The sequence below is a fragment of the Pecten maximus genome, chromosome 5, assembly GCF_902652985.1.
Source record: "Pecten maximus chromosome 5, xPecMax1.1, whole genome shotgun sequence".
NCBI classification, from domain to species: Eukaryota; Metazoa; Mollusca; class Bivalvia; order Pectinida; family Pectinidae; genus Pecten; species Pecten maximus.
In genome coordinates, this window is record NC_047019.1 from 18588214 (window position 1) to 18598427 (window position 10214).

The following is a 10214-nucleotide window of genomic DNA, read 5'->3' on the forward strand; positions in this document are numbered from 1 at the left end:
TTTGCTTTTTGTATTAATTACTCTGAGAGATTCTTAATTTAATTTAGGCGGCCATGCGCTTCGTCGTGCAAAATCAAGTAAATTTGACCCCTGCTGTGGGGTTAAAGATTCGAAAGATGCTGTACCTGCTTCGTGCGTAAACAACATTGGTGAATTACTACTTGTCAACCCTATAAACAAACAGAACTAAAACATTCTAGACATTTCTGACCACCATTCACTTTTTAATTATCAATGATACCGGTAGCTAATTCTAAAATATCGCTTTTGAAACTTATAATCTGGTCGCAATATCCATATTTGATGTCCAACGACAGGTCATGTTGATTCCATAGAGATGCGGTATAACTAAAAGACCTGCTACAGATTACAGGGAACTGCCTCGCTCCTTGTCCTTTAAACGCCCCCGGGCCTTATCATTCATACCTACATGTATCTGTACATTAACAAGGTACAATGTAGGTAAACATACCAATCAAACGGTATGTTTATTTATAAGAAAACTAATTTCCTGTCCAAGATTTTAATTAACCTTAGTGTTCCTTCCGTTTACTGTGTAAATTATACCATATACTTACACTCAATATTTCAACACGTAATACGCACTTTCTTTCTGAAAACGTGATTGAAGTCAATAATAACCACTGTATCTATTCAAGCGCTGTGTTTGATCAAATACATATATTCAACTAAGGTCAGTTTAACATAAGAAAAGTGTTCTTCGATTTTCATCATATATTAAATTTTTTTTTTTTTTTTAGTAAGACATACCTTTGCTATCAAAAACTCTTTGCTTTTCTGAGCAAAAGAATGTTTATATTGTTTTCGAGATTGGGGAAAATGAGATATTATAGAACCGTTCGACTGACAATGCTTGAAAACCGCGTATAGACGTCCCCCAGTGTTGCCTACATACCTGCGGACACATACTAAGAACAAGGTCGGTCTGTTTGCTGTTGTCGAATTAAAGAACCATAAAGATGAACATATCAATAAGGTCCGATACGCTCCCTCCTCTTTGACGTTGCCCTTTACCCATTTGATTAGTATGACGGGTTAGTAGTATCGGAGTACGTATTCGCTAGGCCCAAGTATAATTGTACCGATTTAGTAACAGTTACCTAAAACGAGTGACGTTGCCTGTTAATGAGATAGTGAGACTACTCCAGTATAACGTCATCCTCAGTTCGCCAAACAGACACGATCAAGGTTATCTTATCTAACAGGTAATCATTCATGTTGGCTAAAAACAGTACTGCTTTCGCGAACGGTTAGGTCACAAACGTCCTTTACATACACATGGTACATATACATAAGTACATGGGTTGTACACCATAAGTTTTGTTTTCCAATGTGATCCCACATTATATTGATAACAACAAAGCACTATCTATGTATCATATACAGTTAGTATATCGTGGATTATTCTTCAGTACTTACCCCAATTCACGGAGCATTTAGTGATCTCTACAGAAAAGTGGAAATAACTCTGGAATAGAATGGACTATGTTGACAATGGATAAAATACAATGTTGCATGACAAATCGAATTAATTGAATAGCGGACATTCTTTTACTACATGTGAGCCATATAATTGACGCGTTCGAAGGTTTTGATTTACAGTCGAAAGGTGCTTGATACCGCGTTTACCTGGAGTTACATAGGGTGATGATAGATATGTATGTGTGTGTCCACCCTGATAATAAAACATGCACAGATGGGTCATTTCGTGTCAGGTGTGTGGGTGGTATAGATATGCTGCTTGACCAGTATGTTGCTAACACGCCTGTTCATATATATATATGTACATATAATCACATGGCAGATGTACAATGCACATCGCATATTGTACATCATAACATGACGTTTATTTTCATTGTTGATGTAATACAATAGCACATGTCTGCCTGTTGTCAATCAAATTTTACATTTTAAAAATGAAACACAAACAAAATGTGTAATTTTAATATCAACAAAACAAAGGCAAACAATGGCGGGTTGTTAGTATTTTTTGAACCATAGATAGAGAAAGTTGGTTAGTATAGATCAACAACAATGCGTTGGCATTGACAATATTGTTTTTTATTCCAGTCGATATAAAAGATGTCAACAGGCAATAAGTTGTATTGTATAACCAGGGGCCCTTTTAAATCAAATACCGAGAGATATGTCAATATTTTAATACGTTGGATTAGCACAGGCTTGGGTTCTGAAGTATCATAATCATGAGTGAGGAAACATGATTATGGTATTCGTTAAACAATAATAACTTTAAATTATTTGAGAAGAAGGACATGCATATATATATAGTATATAAGATACTTTCGTTGTTCATTATTTCTTGCCCATATTAACAATTGCAGTTGCAAAGTGCTGCGATATCCATTCTGATTGTTAGGGCGAGGGAACATTAGATTTGAATTGCGATCGTTTGGCGACCTGAACTTGCACATTGACGCACGATATGAAGACGATGACAATGACTGTTGTCTTATTTAAGTGTGCAAGTATGATGCTTAAAACAGTTATCTAGAATTCTCTAGGGAGGAAGTTGCATTTCGTTACTGCATTTTCACAAAAACTACACATTTATATCTAGAGCCGAAGAAGAATGAAAAACTGTATATTGGCAGTGTACGCGTTTTTTTAATATTAGGAGAGTTTGGCAGTGTTTATTATAACTGGTGTTTTGTCGTTCAAGGTTATCATCCCTTCGCAGCTAGGAAGAAGAAAATGTAGGTACATTTAGTGCGTCCTGGTGTTGGAATATGATACCTAGACTGGTCACCACCTCCAAATCTGTATGTAAAGAACTGGGCAACTAACTTATCATACTAGACTACCTAACTTTGTCCAGAGACCAAATTTTTAAAGCTCAGTAGCATTTGTAATTTTAATATTCTAGAGACAAGGGCCCGGTCTGTGATACGTAATAGTATTGGTCTTGTTGTGTGAGGTGTTTTAATGGGAAACACTAGACTAGTGTAATACCTGTAACTAAAAAGTGTAGGTTGTTAATGTTTAACGACATATCAGTATATCAGTATTTTTGTAAGGGCGATGCTCACGTGGTGTTTGCCAACTTCAGGGTCACTTCGCGGTGCCATTTCACTATAATGGCTTGTCACAGACATTGGTATGACATCCCTTTTTGACCATTATACGTATATTTACAACGGAACAGGCTCGCTATAATGTTTCTTTATGCATTCCTTCTAGTGATGACCGGAACTAGGATGGTGTATTGGTTTATCATGTAGATCAGTTCCGTACATTTACTTATAGATTTGGTTGCCGTTTGTGTACATTCCATATTTAAGACTAGAATTTGAAGTTGTTGTGTCCAACTCAAATGTTGTATACATGTGCTTTAATTTGTTGAGAGTCAAGCTTGAGATGGTATGTTAGGGAAGCCCATAGTGAGCGACTGATGTTTATGCATATGTTGTTTCAGAGTGTTCCGTTGTGGTATTTGAATACATCAGGAATTTATGTGTGAAATGTGTGGTATCTGGATGTGTAATAAATACTGTGTTAACTATTGTGTCCAATGTGTTTCCCCATTTCCCAGCTCTAACAAAATATCATAGAATTTTTGGGGTATACTCTTTTTGTGAATGATCTGTACACATATTTATAGAGCTATATTGAAACAAATGATTCGTTACATTGAATTTTATTTTGAGTGTGTTATATTAAGTCAAGTCATCGAGTTTTTTTTAGCGAAGTTTCACGCGGACTGTAAACAAGATAAGACCTAAAGAGTACCCCGGTATCAAATAGCACCCCTCATATACAAGGGAACATGCAAGATTTCTGGATAGTTTATTACATCCTGCCGATCATTAGTCCTGAGACTATATGCATGGGGATCGAAAGAATCGTAAAACTCCGTGGAATTTTCGTTACCAATCACGTGTATGAAATTAAAGTGCATTTTGTAGGAAGGAAAACAAAGGCATTATAGAGAAGAGAGCTAAAGACACCCAACACCGCAGTACCTCGGGTGGCTGTTTTCTCCTTGACTGGCTCACTATTGAGTTCGGTACTGATTGATAGTATCAGTATGTCAGCACTCCGTGTCACCTACACATCAGGAGGGGTTGGGCGAGAGCGACCGTCTACTAATTGTGTATCGTCCGAGGGTCAGTCATTGTGTCCTCTGCTGACATGTAGGGTTGTCCTTACAAATTCATTCTCTAAATCCGTCATAACAACATAACTGTCACGCATTGCTGGGCATTGTTGTATTACACGAAGGCAACAAACTTTTAATGAACACTGGGGCAAACATTGAACCATTTATGTACTTGCTAAAACTGTAATATATATAATTAAATAATATATTGAAGGTGTGATCTAGGATCAAAACCACTAAATTATAAGGATAACCGATATCTGAATTGGTATTACAATCAAATATTTGTCTTCAAGATAGATGTATTGTACCCGAGCTGAGTATACTGTCCGCCCAGTGTATTCATACGCTGTGTCATGGTACGTAAAGTACCCGAGTGTCAGTAGGTATACTCGGGAGTCAACATCCACGGCATCACACCACATCAGTCAGACGTGTCATAGTCCGTACAACACAGATACGTCTTAGTGCATCTGATCAGATCTGACGTAAACTATTTACATAAGAATGTTATGGCGTGTGAAAATATCAAATGTGATCTGAAAATGGATTTATTTTACTATACTAAACTTTCTTCCGTTACATTCGTGATATGTTTACTTCCTATTTTATTTTCTATGTTTTTGATCATGTTAATGCTGTAAGTTTTAAAACTACCAAGCGATGCTACGAAACATTTTGCGTAATCTTGCAAAAACCGCCATTAGAGTTCCTTGAACAACGTTAATCAAAACCTCAATGTTTTTGATATATTCATATATTTTTTTTAAACAGAGCGAAACAAAACAAAAAATCAGAAAAATAAAAGCTGGACATCTGGAAGGTTATAGTGGTCGGCGTCAGATTTTAAGGAATAACGCATGTGTTGTATTTGACGTAGATAAGCTGTATTGTCTGTAAAACGAGCCTGTTGAGATGGACATGCACGAGATCTTGAATGTCGTGTCTGATAAAGGCACGTGTAAAACATGATATGTCAGGTGCATGTTGATGTTGCATGCATGAATGGGCATGTGTGGTGTGTCTGTCACTCTGTCTGAACGCGCGGACATGCGCGCACATCTGACACTAGATAGCATGTTATATGTAGCGATACATCGCGCCTGTGCGGTAATTATCACAGATGAAGCTCGACTTTCCTGCAGTAAAATCTTTTTCGCAAATTTATATTGATATCTTTGCAAGCTGTGGTAGCTTAAACATCCTCATCAATTCAAAACACTGTAAATGGTGTATGCAATAAAACCTCATGCGATCGTAACATGTGCTTTTCATGTACGAACAATTTGGCATCTGCTCATATTTTTTGTTGTGTGCTCGAGCCCTTCGTAGAAACAAATCTATAGTGCAATCATGATTCCCATTCTAATGTAATCCCGTATATTTTAGCTTTTCATGGCTGGGACCGATTTGTAATGACACGCGAAAAGTTCAACGCAGTCTCGAATATCCTATCCAGATTAAAACTTGCTGAATATCGTTGAAAACTATCTAATAATCTATCATGTGATTCAAATTTGAAAACCAATTTAAGTTTGAAAACATCAACTGGTGGTTGAACTGTTGCATATCTACACGGTCTAACTAGTATCTCAACACCCCGTTCAGTAAGACCAACTTTCGGTATGACCAGTAGCCGGTTTGTGTTACCTGATGTGTTAAATCATAAACCAATATATTGATAGTCCATGGATATTCTACATTCCAGAAAGATGTTCCAGCCGAAAGGTGGGTACCACCTGTCGGAATCCAGCATGGTCGACATACCATCGATCTCTCCGATCTCAGAGCGTGTCGCCGAGCCTTCACCAACATACACACGTGTTTGTTCTCTGGGTTACAGCGCGAGATAGGGGGCCTTGTCGATTGGTATCTTTAACGAGAACTAATTCGTTGAAGAGTGGAATATGTCCGTAATGTCACTTCCTCTACAGGTAAGCAAGAAGCACCTTGTACTGAACTGAGACTGGGTTTATATAGGAGCATCCCTGTACCTACAGACAAGTTGAACTGCTTCAGAGTTTGATCTATATCTGGGTCGCTCTAGTCAGTCGTTCTGTACTTAGAGCCACATGACGGGGTCTTCTAATCAGTCTCTCGGTACCTAGAACCATATTATGAACCTAGAGCTCTATTCCTGGGTCTCTCTAAACAGTTTTTCTATACCTAGAACCAAATACCTGGGTATCTCTAGTCAGTCTTTCTGGCGATATTTGGAGTTTGGGTTTTTTCAAAGAAGATAGGAGGATCGTTGCAGACACATGACCTATTATAAAAAAAAACATCCCCTTTTAAAGAAAGAATAACACTTTGTGTTGAACTTAATTGTTGGTTACTTTCATTTAAGATTCAGTGTATCGTTGTTGCATAAAATACCCAAATTCTTCAGATACACTGCATTAAACGTAAACATTACTTGATAAGTTTCCTGTAAGCATATAACTTCTTACATTACCAAGCACTTTGATTAAAATACCCAATAGGTTTCTCGTTTTCGTCAACACTGAATCAAATGGTGTGGACTGAAGTCCAACCGATACTGATTGCTGATTATGTACATATCTCCCATGGCTGCTGTTCGGCAAACTGTTAGCATTCCGATCCAACGACTGTAACATTTGGAACCCGTTAGAAGAACCCGTTAGAGGTCGAATGAGCACAAGGTCGCATATGTGCGATCTTCCATACGTAGCAGGCTTAACCTAAAATATTGGAATACAAAATACACAGTTGATTAATTCGATCGTTAGTTAATATGTTTCTCGTCGATATAATTGCCATACATTACAAAAGGTTGGGGGGGGGGGGGGGGGGATCAATTTGTCTCGGCTGGGGAATATTGACCAATATTTGTATTGCATTTCAATTTTAAATTAGATATAGAAATCTATTGTCTGGTGGTATATAGCGAACATTGCCAGCATTCTTAAACATCTATTAGACAGAATACTTCCAGTTTTTGGGGAATTTTTTTATTTTTCATTTTTTTTTTTTTTTTTTTCTATTTTTTTTTTTTTTTTCTATATATAAATCGTCATATATCCATAACTCATTTGTATTGGTAGCTCTCTACAATGTAAATGTCTACGTCACGCAGAGGAAGTTGTTAACAATGGAATCAGGTCGGGGACCTCACTGTGGTCATACCACGTCATGTCGTCAGTTTAGGGATTCAAATTATTGTTATGGTTTTTACTTTCAGATTATGATAATCTCCCGAGATTAATGCTCTATTTCAAAATGTACACAGCGTGAAACATACAGATTTGTAAATTTCATTTTCGTCGAAAACGATTTCATAATAAATGGAAACTTATATTGTAGTTATATGCATGGGTTGTCACTACAGAAATCTTTCATTGGATAGTTTACACCTTTTCCTTTTTTACTATTTTAAATGATACTTTAGTAACAGAACGCTAAGTGGAAGTTTACGATTCAATGTACAGCTGTATTTCCTTTGTCAAATGATAGGTCACCGGGTAGAGTATGAACTGTTTACGAGGAAGTACTTACGGCCCAACTGACCTGTCACTGATATACAAGTGGACCCGAGATCATCTGTTGCCTGGAGCACCTGTGAAGTATCTTGTTGGCTTGACTCACTTATCATATATATCATATAGCATGAACCGCTAAAATACCTTACCAAGCATTTCATAAGTTCATCCGGGTATTTATAACGTACCAGAAAAGTGAATAATGTTCTTTATTACATTTTTACTAGTGAAATATCAAAATTATTCATTCTATAAAAGTGATATTTTTCACTGGTGAAGAATATCATATTTTTCACTAGTGAAATATCACTTTTGCTGATTTGACCAATCAAATTCAAGATTAGAAAATACCAAAATAATTGACCAATCAGAAAGCCTGACATATATGTCAGCACCTGGACAGGGGAAACTACTGTTTTTGTTTACAAATTATCGCTGTAGTCTTAGTTAGCATACGGGGTTGGATTTTCGTTGATAAAAAATGTAATAAACAGAATATCTAACAGTGTCTTCAGTAATACCAAATATATTTCACTCGTGTGGCTAATATTTTGATATTTTTCACTCGTGCTGCGCACTCGTGAAAAATATCAAAATATTAGCCCCACTCGTGAAATATATTTGGTATTACTGAAGACACTGTTAGATATCCTCTATTCATCCAGTTCTACTGTCGGCATGGTCTGATCTGTTACAACTATACCGACTCTAGATAATGATAATTTATTGATTTGAATTGACCTGGAATCGAACCCGAAACCTCCATTGCCAGATCTAAAGAGAGCTGCTCTGAAGATCTATATTAAAAAGGAAAACCTTGTTATACGACAATTATAATTGAAACTTGATCTTAGATTGTTATACGAGAGATACCGGTTGTCGAAAATCATGACAAACATTTGAGTTTCGTTAGTGATTCGTTTATCACTTTGAGAACGAGGCATTCCCTAGATCCACATGGTGGTGTCGCCGATTAACGAAAGACGCTTACACATCCGGAACAACTGTTTTTGTGACATATTGACATGTTTGAATGTTTTGTTCATTGTTTATTTATGTATGCATTCACATTCTATTTTTTTTAGTTTCAAAAGATCCTAAATGTTCTGCTTTTTGGATTTCTTAATGTATGCTTTTACATTTTAATGACTTTAGTTTCAAAGGTCTTACATTTAACATTAATGTTGGTTCGTTTTGTACATCATCTAATGATTTAATGGCGCGGTGTTTAATTCCAGTTTGAATAGACACTTATGCATCTGACAGTTTGGATTGATAACCATTTTAACAGATTATCTATCGAAACCTCTTCTGACGTCAGAACTCAGCATCTGTAAACACATAATCAACCCTTTTTTTCAAAATTTAATGCCGTTTTTTATTTATCTATTTATCTATTTTTATTGTTTATCATATAATACTGATAAACAAGCTACATAAATCTTGCTAAAAGATTTGTTGAAAATTGCTTTATTAAGAAACACCGTGATCGTGCAGTGCAGTCTATAGTGCATATACATATAGTACACTGTTTCAGGCAGATGTGAGGACGTTTTTGCCTCATCGGGCTGCCGTACCCACCGAGTAATTAGCCCGTGTGCCAGCCAGGAGATTTGTTATTTAGAAGTACTCTGATACTGGTGGTATTTTTAGAAATAACAACAAACAAACTCTACATCCTTGTGGACTGGACATTCCTCTGTTCTGACGTATAGTACTGGTCGCCCTGTCCGAAACTGGACATAGAATGCCAAAAGTATGCGCATTGATTTATACAGTATACTTCAACATTATCACAAATCCTGAACAAATCTCGCCTCAAACCGGATACAACCCGCCTGAATCTCACTTAAGGTGTCCCGTAGTCCTGCTTGGTTTCAATGGGTTAGTCTGGTAAAAAAGTATACCAACACATCTGTGTAACACCCCGCAAGTCCGTGTCAACAGTTCCACGTGCAACCATTTAATTGGCCAAAGATCTTAAAAACAAACTACTCAGAATGACATATCAAATGAACATATAATGGTACATGTAATGACCGAGTGTTTAATTGCCAGTAAAAGTTATGGTCGAGAGTATTAAATAGTTATATCATTTAATACATTGTATGTTTAAAGGCGCAATGTTGCTCCTGATTATTTAACACTCAGACGTTAAAGTAATCTTCTGACGATAGCCGATACATGGCTTGAAAACATTACCGATAATCACCTACAATTGACAGTTTGAGTTCTTTATGTTTACATATTAAACACTATTTATACTGTATTACTATAATCCAAGTGTCCGCTGACCCCACCACCGCACGTTAGACATTTTGAATGATTGACTTCTGAACCCGTCCGACACATTATGTACATGTACGGCAATTATATCACGATCGAACGATATACAAATGTATGTACATATAGAAGTGACTCCAAATCATACATTGTTTTTTTTTTAAATAAGGTGACCGTAGTTCTTGGAGTGAATGACTAAATGGTGATTAGAAAATATGTCTGGAGTCATACGGCTTAGTGGAGCGATTTAATTCACGTCTGCATTGGCCCGAGAACTAAAATCTGGGGACAAA